This window comes from Planococcus citri, chromosome 3 (genome assembly GCF_950023065.1).
Source record: "Planococcus citri chromosome 3, ihPlaCitr1.1, whole genome shotgun sequence".
In the NCBI taxonomy this organism is placed as follows: Eukaryota; Metazoa; Arthropoda; class Insecta; order Hemiptera; family Pseudococcidae; genus Planococcus; species Planococcus citri.
The window spans coordinates 1,806,915-1,820,048 of NC_088679.1; the positions used below are offsets into that span (position 1 = coordinate 1,806,915).

The 13,134-nt window shown below is 36.7% G+C and overlaps 1 long non-coding RNA gene across 1 annotated transcript in view; it reads left to right on the forward strand.

Annotated features, from left to right (window-relative positions):
* The window catches only part of LOC135841073 (uncharacterized), a 272,383-nt gene extending 266,400 nt beyond the window's left edge, over window positions 1–5,983 (forward strand). The window contains exon 2 of the long non-coding RNA XR_010557834.1: window positions 5,958–5,983. This is a non-coding gene — a long non-coding RNA (uncharacterized LOC135841073). The remainder of the gene's footprint in view (window positions 1–5,957) is intronic.
* Window positions 5,984–13,134: the final 7,151 nt, after the last annotated feature.

A 13,134-nucleotide genomic window follows, 5' to 3' on the forward strand; every position in this document is an offset into this window, starting at 1 on the left:
TTTCTAGGTCGTAGAATTCGAATCTGGAGTTATTTTTTTTGTAAGAGAGGGAAGTGAGGCGTGGGGAGAGGTAATATATCAAATTTTTCCTACACTATCGTGTAATATGTTGAATAATATGTTCTCGAGGTCGTAGAATTCGAATCTGGAGATATTTTTTTTTGTAGGGGTGGGAGGTGAGTCAAGGGGAGAGAGAGTAAATTACAAATTTTGCCTATATTAATGTGTAATATGTCGATTGATATGTTTTTGAGGTCGTATAATTCGAATCTGGGGTTATTTTTTCGCAGGGGTATGAGGCGAGGCAAGAGGATAGGAGAAATTTCAAATTTTGCCTATAATATTGCGTAACATGTTGGTTGATATGTGTTCAAGGTCGCAGAATTCGAATCTTGAGCTAGTTTTTAGGGTCGAGTGCTATTCAAGTATCACCGTTTGGGGATAGGGCCCCACCCATGCGAACCTACGACTCACCTTCTACCTTCACCATAAAAAATGACTCCGGATTCGAATTCTACGACCTCGAAAATATACCTATTATTCGACATATAACACGATAATGTAGGAGAAATTTGAAATTTTCCCTTTCCCCACGCCTCACCCTCCACTCCTACAAAAAAAATTACTCCAAATTCGGATTCTATGATTTCGAAAACATATTATTCGACATATTACACAATAATGTACGAAAAATTCGAAATTTTCCCTCTCCCCACGCCTCACCCCCCACTCCTACAAAAAAAATAACTGCAGATTCGGATTCTACGACCTCGAAAACATATCAATCGACATATTACACAATAATGTACGAAAAATTTAGAATTGCCCCCTCCCCACGCCTCGCCCTCCACTCCTACAAAAAAAAAATAACTCCAGATTTGGATTCTACAACCTCGAAAACATATTATTCTACGTATTACACATCGATGAAGTCGAATCCTAATTATCAATGTTCACTTTTCTGACTTACCCCATAGCACTAATTTAGGGGGTAAGTCAGAAAAAGCGATATAAATAATGAATAATTGAAAATTAACAAAAATTGAATATTTGGGGTTTTACATTATTGTTTTAGGAATACTTTCACTTATAATATCACTTTTACTGATCATTTCTTCTGAGGTAAAAAGCAGTCTGAAAAACACTGATTACAATTTGAAATCAAATTCAAAACAGCAACTAAAAATGAACCAATGAAAAGCCTGTAAAATGAAACTGGGTCGCGAAATTTTTTATGCTGTGATGAAGTAGAGGTAGTACCCTAAAGTTACCCCTGGGTAGCGCTTCGGCAGATATAAGCCTCTAAGAGCTAGAGCAGTTTTTCTGACTTACCCCGAATTCGGACTTCCCCCGGTGCACCTTACAAAAATTAGTTAATTACTCATTTTGAAGTAATTTTTAAATTATAAGTAAAAAGTTAAAAATTATTCATGTCAAGGTACCTAATTCTTACTTTATACTTATGGCTATAGGTAGACAAAAAATTAATGAAATGAATTTTTAGTTAGCAAATGATAGGTATCATAATTCATAACTCAGTTTCAGCATTATTTTTGCCATTTTGCCCCATTACCATGTACTACATAGTAACTCCAAAGCATTTACCTATCCAATTTTCCTACGAAAAATCCGTCACCTACCTACTTACCTCACGGGGATTCGAACCTGGGTCCCTAAATTTCCTATTCCTACCTACATGCCCTAACCACTCAGCCACAACTTGCTACGAGGGTTAAGGCAATAAAATAATATATTTTGTTTGGTAAACGCCCCACCAAACCACGCCCACTTGGAATTTACAGCTAACAGACCGGGGGTGTAACAGGGTACAATGAAACACAGCTGGTGATGGAATAGACTGGGGGTATAGCAGGGTACAATGAGCGGCAGGTGTTCTACAAGTCCCCTTTTCCCTTTTTTAGGATTTAATGCATTAAAATAATGAACTAAAATTGCAATTACTCAGCAATTACCCATCCGAATTGAATGAAAATTAATCTATTCCCTCCGCCTTAATGATTCTCAAATGGTGTCCAATAGGTACAAAAAACGGTTGGATAGCTTAAGAGAACATTCATTGTAATTGAAATTTCAATTTCTCAAAGCGAAACCAATAGTGTGCTACGCACACTAAAAAGACTCACGTATGTAAAACAGGACTGTCTTTTTTCTACAATTTTATGGGTTAGATGATTCAAGCGATTTTTCAAGAAATAGTCTCTTGTTCTTTGCCATTGTCTTCTCAGTTGTTTTTTTTTCAAGGATGAGTCGAACAATTGGAAAAGGAAGATTGGAATTTGTTACACTGACTTTAGAGATTGCTTTTTGAGCTTTGGAGACAGCACAAAGAATTGTTCTAGACAGAGAGTCAAGGTGAGAGTCAATTTCAGTGTTCTGTAAAATCTCTTCAGTAATAGGTGAAAGCTCTTCCAGCTCTGTTTTGAGAATAGACCAGTCAGTGTTTGTATGAGAGGAAGTACGACAAAGAATTCCATCATCAAGTGTAATTTTGGTGATTACAGGGAGATGATCAGAATGAAGGTCTGTGATGACTAAACTTTTGTGAGTATAGGGAAAATTTTTTAGAAGTGAAATATCTAAAATATCAGCTTCATAAGAAGATTGATACCTAGGGGTAGAAAGTCGGAACATTAGGAGCGCTGAAACCACTGATCACCAAACCAGGATTGGAACATATATCTAGAAGCTTTGAACTGTGAAAGTTGGTCGATTGGCAACCCCATAGTGTGTTTCTTGCATTAAGATTGCCAAGAATTAATGTGGGCGAAGAGGATTGTAATAATGAATTAAAGTCTTAGAGTGATAATGCAGAATATGATGGTGCACGATAGACACAGAATATACCTAAAGAATTATTGTGAAGTTTAATAGAGATTCCTACAGAATCAAATGAAGTATTTGTTGATGGACTTAAATGGCGATGAAATAGACTCTTTCTTACAAGGATGGCTACTCCGCCACAAGCAGAGTTGTTGATATGGTCTTTACAATAAATTTGAAAGCCAGGAAATGACAAATCCTGACCAGGAGTCAAATGTGTTTCCGAGATACATGCTAAATCAATATTATTATTAACAAGAAAGTTTGTCAGTTCATACCTGGAGTTGAGCACTCCATTAGCGTTCCAATTAAGTAATGAAAGATTATTACTTACCATTGTGAATGACGAGAAGAAGTTGTTCAAAAAGGGGTTCCAGTAAAGGAAGTAAGGGTTTCAATATCACAACAAATTGGGATAAGAGAACATCGTAGCTCTGAGTAACTTGAGTAGCTGAAACTGCTTGTGCATAATCTATTTGTTGTAATTTACGAAGATCAGAAGAAGATGAATTACTAGTTTTCAACATAGCAATTGAGGTGGGAAGATTCATTTCGGTTGGTTTATTCGCTTTCATTTTTCTAATTTTTGATATGAAGGACATCCCCGGAAATTGGCAGTGTGGTCTCCTCCTCAGTTCACACACTTTGAAGTAGCTACGTTTCCATGCTCACAGGCCGAAGTTAAATGACTGCTAGCCAGGGCTTCAAACCCGAACGTTTTCAGGTACGGGTATCGGGTATGGGTACAGATTTATTTCTCAGAGAATCGGGTACGGGTATCGGGTACGGGTATGAAAATTTTAAACGTTCGGGTATAGGTACGGGTTCGGGTATTTTAGGTGAAATACCCGAACTGTACCCGATCTATCGGGTATTTTCGGGTATTTGGGTTCAAAATAGTCTCTATCGGGTTCGGGTACATGTTCGGGTATTCCTCATTTCATTTTTCGGGTACGGGTACGGGTTCGGGTACAGAAATTGTTGGATTTTCGTTCGGGTATTCGGGTATTCGGGTACGGGTACGGGTACGGGTTTGAAGCCCTGCTGCTAGCACATTTGACACACCGTGCATCGAGTCTGCAAAAGTTTTTTGTGTGTCCAAAATTTTGACAATTATGGCATTAAATGGGACTTCTGGGTTTCTGGTGTTCCTCTACTTTAATGAGGGCATGGAAGATACTTTTAAGATCAAAGATTTGTTTGTCTGCATTGTTTGCATGAACATCAATAGCGCAGACTGGAATAGTTAGAACTGGAATGATTTCTTTAAGAAGAGTATTATCTTGAATTTTGTCATCTGTAATAGAATAGGGGACATTCTTCATCACCACAGAAATTTTTTTCTGTTTAGGGTTACTAAGTAAATGTAAAGAATCGTCTTTTATCTTCTTCAAATTTTTTGTCAAATTAAGAAAATCATCAATGTCTGTCAAGAATATCTTAAGAACCTGATTCGTTGTTTTGGTTTCAAATCTAAGAGTTCTGACATATAATTCACAACATTGGGCAGAATAATCGGAGGGATTCTAACCTTTGAAGTTTCTTTTGAAGTCAATGAATTCTCTTCAGGTTCTTCCACTGCAATGGAATTGCATTTGTTTTTCATAGAGATGAAGGGTGGAGCAACATTTATTGGATGCTTAACAGCTTTTTTTAGGTGATTGGAATTCACCATCATTATTTGGAACTCGAGGTTTGGCGTTTTTCAATTCAAATTTGGCTGGTAAGGCTCTCTTGTTATCAATTAATTTCTTCAATATTGGATCAGTAATATTACTAGACATTTTAATACATTGTATGAATGCACTGAGATGTTCACTCCATAAAGGTTCAACGATGAATTGTTTTTTTTTTAATTTTCAACACCCCCCCCCCTCCCTCCACTCCTCAAAAAACTTCTAATATGAAAATTTTTTTGAAAAAAATTTCACACATTCACTCACCTAATAATCATTTTTTGTGAAAGTTTCAAAATTTTTGGACCACTCCTTTCAGAGTTGTATTTTGAGCCCATATGGGCAGTTGGGCGCACTTCTCGGTTTGAGGGGAGGGGGGTCGCCTCAACGATTTTTTGGGATGTTTCTACATCCAAACTAACATTTTGGGTGAGTTTCGTCAAAATTGGAGACATTACTGATCTCAGATTTCACTATCTTATCTTGAAAGGATCTTTGTTGTCCCCTTTTCAAGCTTTTTTATTTGTCAAAATTACTGTTTTTCTGAATAGCTTTCAACTCGAAATAAAGATCTCTGTTGAATTTATTTCAAATCCCTCGATATTTTTTTTTTCGCGATCCATTCTAACGCATTTATATGGCAAAAAAAAACTCGTTTTAATGGGTTTCACGCGGCAAAGGCGCGGCGTAGCGTCCATCTCTTGAAAAATTCTGAAAAAATTATCAGACGTAGAAAACACATTGAAAAAAATGTAAAAATGATTTTTTTTCATTCGCTTTTGTCGTAGTCTACCCGGTTTATATTGAAATTTGCTCTCTCACTACGCTACCCAGTGAATTCAAATGTACGGGAATACAAAATAGCGTAAATATCGCGATAATAATGAATTTCCAGATTAATATGTAAGATGTCGTACGATAACAACAACGCGACCAATATTTTTGAATACGTTGGCAGTTATCTGCTCGTATTATGACACTCTGGGGGATGCTGCGAGTTGAAAAGTAACCTTCAAAACGCTATCATTATTACCACAACATTACGTTGTTCGAAATGAACGAATTAATGTAAAAAAAATTGATCTCGATATACGATATACTCGCGCATACAACATAGTTATTACAAATTTTTCCTTGTATTTCCTCTTCCTCTGCTCTGCCCCTGCCCCCTTCGCTCCCTCGTCAACAGCATTGAAACACCTTTGTTGTATATATTGTAGCATTACATGTTTTCGAGTCGGATATTACACGAATGTGTATACTGTGCGAGCATTTAAGTAGGTAGGCAGTCTACATGCACACATTTATGTACCTATATGTGTATTATGACGTATATCTAGACATACACTACACATACAACGACGACGTTTACGTTTATATAATATAATATGAATATAAAATATTCATCTGGAACAGGAACAGAAAGACAGCTTTATGTAGGGGGGGGGGGGGTGGGATGGGGTGGAGGAGAAGTGAAAGAGGAGAGGAGACGAGGAAAAGTTGATAATAAAAAGTTTACTCGTCTATTGGTGGATTTTGCTCGATTCTAGAGCTACCATTCATGCAACCAAATGCTGAATGACCTAGGTAGCGTTGTTAAAAAGCAGCTCAACCCTCCTCCGGCGCTCGCACCATTCACCTGCACTTCGGTCTTCGGTCACAGCCTACGCAGCAATGACGTCAACGCCGTTCGATTTTTCATTAATTTCGGCAAAGCGCGCCTTGTATGTGGAAAATGTGACGTAATAGTGAGTTTTTCGCTTAGTCAGCAGAGAGCGCGTTCATTTTATTCTTGGCTCTTTTTATTTTCAGTCTTTTTCATCGGGTTTACTTTTGTACATAGGGTATAATATGTATATTGTATAGGGTTATATGTCGTGTACACCTATGGGTACCTATCTCTCTTTGTTACCTAGATGTACACCTTGTACGTAGTGTTACACTGTTGCGGATACATTTCTAGTATCATCTTATACATATATGTATACGCTGTGTAGGCTATATTTTTATAAAATAAACATTACGTGTAGAGTAGGTAGCTAGGTACCTACAAATAATATGTTTAATCGACGGATATTAATCCCTAGATAGGTCTTCAGTCTCGACTTTTTTGGTGTCTATTTTCGAATATAATTATGAATAAATAATACACATTCGAACGTTTCCGTATCTGACTTGATATCTATTTCGCGTTCAGTTTACGCAATATCGATACACCCTGCCTACCTATTTGTAGGTACCTACGAGTATTGTATAGCTAACAAACGTCATATTTTCGTTTTCATTTTTAATACCGCAAATTATATTACCAGACCTACGTTCGTTTTATAAGCGTTTTGTCGAACTCAATTTGGATAGGCCTATATTTAGATAGGTACCATGAACCATGGATACTAATACATACCTACCTACCTACCTGCCCATCTGAGCAGCAATAATATTGTATATCGAGTATTGACATATACCCACAGCACAAATTGGTACCATTCGGAGAGCTTTCTTTTGATATGATATCGATTTTTATATTGTTTCATTTTGTCCTCGAGACCCCCCACCAGACTCATTACAAGATGTAATCTAAGAGCGTTCCTATATCGCGGAAGCTGAACGTAGAACAATTTTCGTTTATAGCGACGAATCTATCAAAATCCATTGTACATTTTATTCGGCGGCGGGTTTCTTCTCTCTTTCGTTATAATGCGAGTATGTATGTAGACGCGGCAAGGAGAAGGTTTACTTTTGATCTTGCGTAAAGTTTAGCCCTGAAAATGAAATTTGTCTAGATGAAAATTGAGAGTTGTAGGTTTTGTTGCGGATGCGAGTGCAGACAGACGTTGGTGCAGGGTGAAGAAATATAGCGAAGAATGTATTAATATATGGAGAAAAGGCGTATTCTACGCTCTAATTAAACGAGGTTTACTCACATTTGAGGTGAAAAAAAAACTGACAGTATTCCAGTGAACGTGTTGTATTTCGTAAAATTCAAAGGACAAAGTGTCTAATGGTCCTGCTTTTTGCTGATGAGTCCCGCAAGTCCTGCAGTTGTCCTGCTTTTTAATCAATTTTCATCGAAAAGTCCTGGCTTTTTTGTTCAGTCAGACTTCAAATTACTTATCAAATTAAGTTCTTCTTTTATCAGAATTTTGAAAAAAAATATCAGCAGAAAAGGGCTTATTTGTAGACTTTTTTAGAACTTGAATTCGCTTGGCTCGGGTTATTTGCTCTTCTTTTCCCAAATGAAAAATAGTTTGTTCGAATTCAAGAAATGTTCAAAGTTTGATTCAGAAAAATAAACTCCCCCCTGTATGAAGAAATTTTTTTTTTACTTCTTTAAACAACGTGAATTTTTAAAAGCTTTCTGTCTCGCTTCACTGGCGATTGTTTGCTTTATTTGTCAATCTTGAATTTTTCAAAAAAAATCATAATTCGAATTTTAAAATTTTGAATCAAAATAACAAATTCATTATAAGTAGGTAGGTATAACTCCTCACATAGAAAAACATTTTTTTTTATACCTTTCAAAAAATACTGGTTTTCGAGAGCTTTTGCTCTCGTTTCGCCAGGGCCAGTTTGATTTCTCTTTTCGGTAGGTAATTGAAAAATTCCACACTTGAATAAAAAATTTGAATTTTTATACGTTATATAAATACATATTAGACAAAGTTATACAGGGGTAGGCATAAGTTAGTATTCGCTATCGAAAAATTACGCGCGCGCGCTCCTAATTGTCTACTGCGTGGGTGTTGGTGGGCGCGTTGCCATGGTGATGGGGCAAATGACCTCGATAGTGTTCAGTGTCACTTCAGTCGTGCATGCGAGAGGTTATTGCTTTATTTTTCGTCTCATTTTTCGTAAAAAAAACTTAGAAATGGCGCAACCTCGCCATAGGTTTTCTCAGCAAGAAAGAACCTTTTTAAAAGTCCCATACATCTCTGTTTTTCGCAAATAGCTTTTTAACAAAGCATCCTACAAAAAAATAACCAGCTCTGAGCAGAAAGGAAATTTTATGCTCTACAATTTCCTTCATGGCATTTTTTTCATAGGATGCATACTTTCCTCGTAAAATCAATGTTAATGTTGAAAAACACGAAAATTCGGACCTGTATAATCAGCTCTAAATTAAAATTGAGCAGTCAACAATTCATTTTAGGCGATTTTTGACCACGCGACGTGAAAGAGGAGACCTTCAACCACCAGAATCACCAAACAGAACTTGAAAAATGATTATTGTTCCAAAATAAAGATATTTTTCTGATCAACTTTTTTGTTTATGCAAATCGGAATACTAACTTATGCCTACCCCTGTATGTAGGTACATACTTTTCAAATGACAAAATTTTATCTCTTACTTATTTTGCTTCTTAACTTGCTGTTTTATTTCGAAAAATTGACACGTTTTTTCCCCCAAATGTCATTCAAGTTTTCCATTAAATTTTTGTTTATTTTTTAAAAATTTGCGTTGAAAAAAGTTTTTACTTACTTACTTCTTACTTTTTTCCATTAACGTGCCTTTACTGCAACAAGGACCAGAGGCACGGCAGGTAAAAAAATTACAGTTGAGTTGAAAGCCCACCGGAGTGAAGGAACTTGAATAGGTTGCCTATGGGTATGGTGTCACGGTCATCAAGTAGAATGCTTGGTGAGGTGGTTGGTTGACAGTTTGAACTTATTTCTCAATTCGCGATATTTTGGACAGTCTATTAATATGCGCTGGATTGTGATTTGGACAGAACAGAGGGTAAATAATGGAGCAGGTTTCTTTTCAAGGAGATAGGCGTGAGTAAGTTTTGAGTGACCAATACGCATTTTACACAGAGCTGTTTCCTCATTGATGGTTGATTTGGTAGAAGGTGGGCCAGAATTTGGATGAAGGTTTGATGGATCTCAGTTTATTAGATATGGTGATACAATTCCAATTATTAGACCATTTTGAGTACAACTGGTTTTTCACCATAGTTTTGAAATCAATATTACCTATAGACTGGTATGTTGGGTACTCGCTGAAGCGAGGCTGCTTCTTTTGCCATTTTATCAACTGATATGTTCCCTTCAATGCTTTTGTGTCCAGGAATCCACGAGGTCAAATAAGAGATCATTTCTTTGGCGAGTGGATGTTGAGATTGAGGATGATGATGCGGATCCAATAGGCAGTGAAGTGTGCTGGCTGAATTAGTAAGAATGAGAGATTTATTTTGCACGCTTGAAGTTTGTTGAACTACTAATTTGATTGCAAATAATTCAACAGAGAGAATATAGAGTAGAATGATGGTAGTGAATAATGAATAACATCAAACTTAGTTTGAGTACTGCACATCCAACAAATGAGCCATATTTTGATCCATCTGTGAATATTTTGACACAATTTTGGTAATTGTGTATCACCCATACAACAATGACCATGCTAATTTCAAAGTGAATGTCGACCCATCCACATCCGTCACTTTTGGATGCCACATGTCGATGTGAATTTTGACCCTGTGTCGAGCTAATTGTCAATGTAATTGTCAACTGATGTTGATCTGCATTCGTGTCGACAATTATTGGCTCAACACAGGGTCAAAAATTCACATTGATATGGGGCATCCAAAAGTGACGGATATGGATGGATTGACATTCATATCAAAATATATGTCAACCTACTGCTTTGTAAAATTATAAAATTTGAGTTTGAAAATTTTAAATTTTTTTCCAAAAATGATTTCCTCTGATGTGGCTGTTGCTTGTGCTGAAGACATCATCAATACAAAGTCCACTTCCGAAGAAGTACAGAAGAAAAGTCTGTATAATCAAAAAGTTGAACAGAAATTCCTTATATGTATCAAAGATGGTGCAATACTTTATCTGAGAGTACTAAACTAATCCATTTTCATGTCGATGTTAATGTTGATGTGAAATTCGACATCAACAAATACATCCACAATATCAACATCATATCATCTACAACTTCAAACTCTGGAAAAGTGAATAATTTCATCAATGCTCTAAAAAATTTGTTTTCCTTATTGAACAAGATCATATTTTTGAATGTTTACTAAACTTTTAAACACTAAAACAGAAATTTTAATTATGAAAAACTGGTCGACATAGTTGCAGATGTAAATTTTGAGCATCGAATTTTACATCTACACGTTGAGATGGCATGTTGAGGTATCAGAAATAATGAGAAAATTTCGAAACTTTTCATTTACCTGGCTTTTGTACGGACAGACGATTCCTACTAAATAATTAATTGATCACTTTTCCATCATTATGTTGGAGAAAAATGTAGTCGATGCAAATGTAGACGTTGACAATTGTTGTGCAGGGCAGTTCTCGATAGGCTCTTTTAATTACATCACTACGTTGGGTTTTCCCAAAATTTTGTAAGAAGGTGAAGTCAATCTTTATCTTCAGTTCTTCCCAAGGTGGTAGAATGGATGTTAGACTGTATACAAGTACGTATAGTAATAGGATCGAGGATGAGAAATATTCCTTAGCAGGTGAAAGATTACCAGTAGCCTTATACGGCTCTTTGTAATATCAAGAAGGAACTATTTGCACTTACCCCTTCCTAGCTCTGCAGCTACTACAATAGTGTCGGATACGTCAACATGAATACCAACCAATGTATTAATTAGGCTCACTTTTGTGAAATAATAACACATTCGTCAGTTTCTCCAATGTAATCGTTGTAACAAATTACATTCTCTTAATTATAAGGTTTTCTCAAGTATATACATTCACGAATTATTAAATTCGCCAATTAACATAATTAGAACAGAGACACTATGCTTGACCGCCTAATCACGTTATATTCACCAATAATTCACCAATGAAAACTTAATTAATCACAATGGCACGACAGGGCAACTAAGATGAAGTGCTTGATTGCTCTTAATTAAGGTATAACTTAACCAATCCCTAAAATGGGCAAGCAGGAGATAAAATACACTTTCAAACGATTAAGTCGAAGGAAAGCAGACTAAGTGCTCAGCCCACCGAAACGGCTGTAGGTGAGTTGATTCCCGTTTGATTTTTTTTGAAATGAAAGTGTCCGAATTGATTCCCACCTTTTCTTTTCAAGTGTCCGAATTGATTCCCACCTTTTCTTTTCAAGTGTACGAATTGATTCCCACCTTTTCTTTTCAAGTGTTCGAATTGATTCCCGTGTACTTTTTTATTGAGTATGAATAATCTCAACATCATCTTAATTCCTGCCAGCACTTTGGGCGCAGTATGCTGCAACCATGAATAGCACGACTAATTCCTGTGAATGTTTCCATTCTAAACTGAATTCCGATTTCTATTCCTCCAATCCCAGCATTTATAATTTTATTGATGTTCTCCTCGGAATACAGGCAGAAACATATATCAAATGCCGGTCAAAAGTGTATCGTAATTGCAAACAAAAAACTGAGAAGCTCAATTTTATTGAAGAAACTATGAATCGATACAGCAAGAAGGAGATCACGTCATTGGAGTTCGTTCCTCAGTTATGTTTCAAGTTTCTGCCCACAAGCCTTAGTTAATTTTATTATTATTACATTTATATCCATCCCTCTCATGTTCCTTTTTTTCTAAAAGCTTTATAGCTACATATTTTTTGGGAGACGACCCAGCCAACCTCCTTGTGGTGTCTCCTGGGTACCTAACTCAATTCGTACACTTGAAAAAAAAAGGTGGGAATCAATTCGGATACTTGAAAAGAAAAGGTGGGAATCAATTCGGACACTTGAAAAAGAAAAGGTGGGAATCAATTCGGACACTCGAAAAGAAAAGGTGGGAATCAATTCGTACACTTTTTTCATTTTGGGAATCAACTCACCAACTCCCACCGAAACATAGATCGCCTAAGTACTGGTTGGTACTACACTCACGTATCTACGACTCCACAAACGTTCAAGAAGTGATTTCGAGATCGAACCTAGCTAAAGTTACACCTAAAGCACCCAAAAGTTCCTAAATCGATCTTGAAAGCTGATAGGCTCGTGCTACTTTTACCAAATGATGGGGGAAATATAATAACCAATGATATTACGATGACGCAAATGTGAACTCCCCGCCCATATAATAATATTGGTGCGGACCCCCTGCTGGGATTCGATAATACTTCAAATTCGCAAGTACCTACATCTTACCTTAATAAATCAAACAATCCCTAAGTTGTCAAGACCTAAAGGATGGAATTAACCAAGTCCTATAGGATCTTCCTCAACTTATGAATCATTACAAGATGCACTGAGAGGACAGTGAGGCCATAATGCCACCTTACATGGAGAATGACCAGTGAAAAAATTGTGGCAATTCTAAAAAAAATTTTAATTGATAACTTTTCCCCCCAAGTTTTTAATTTTCAAAAGTCCCGCAAGAAAATTTGTTGATACAATGCAGACTTCTTCTTGGTGCAGTTTTACCCCTAAGAGGGTATCATGACTAATTGACTATGATTCAATGGCCACCATTTCTGTGATGTGATACACCAGCTCCCTCCAACTGTCTCTGTTTTGGGTGCTCCTGACACATGTTGCAAAGCTGTGTCCAGTGTTCTTCCAGATGGAGTCTGTCCATCTCGTGAAAGAGGGTCCACACCCTCTTGTTCCCTCTACTTTGCCTTGAATGAACAGGAACTCCATCGCAT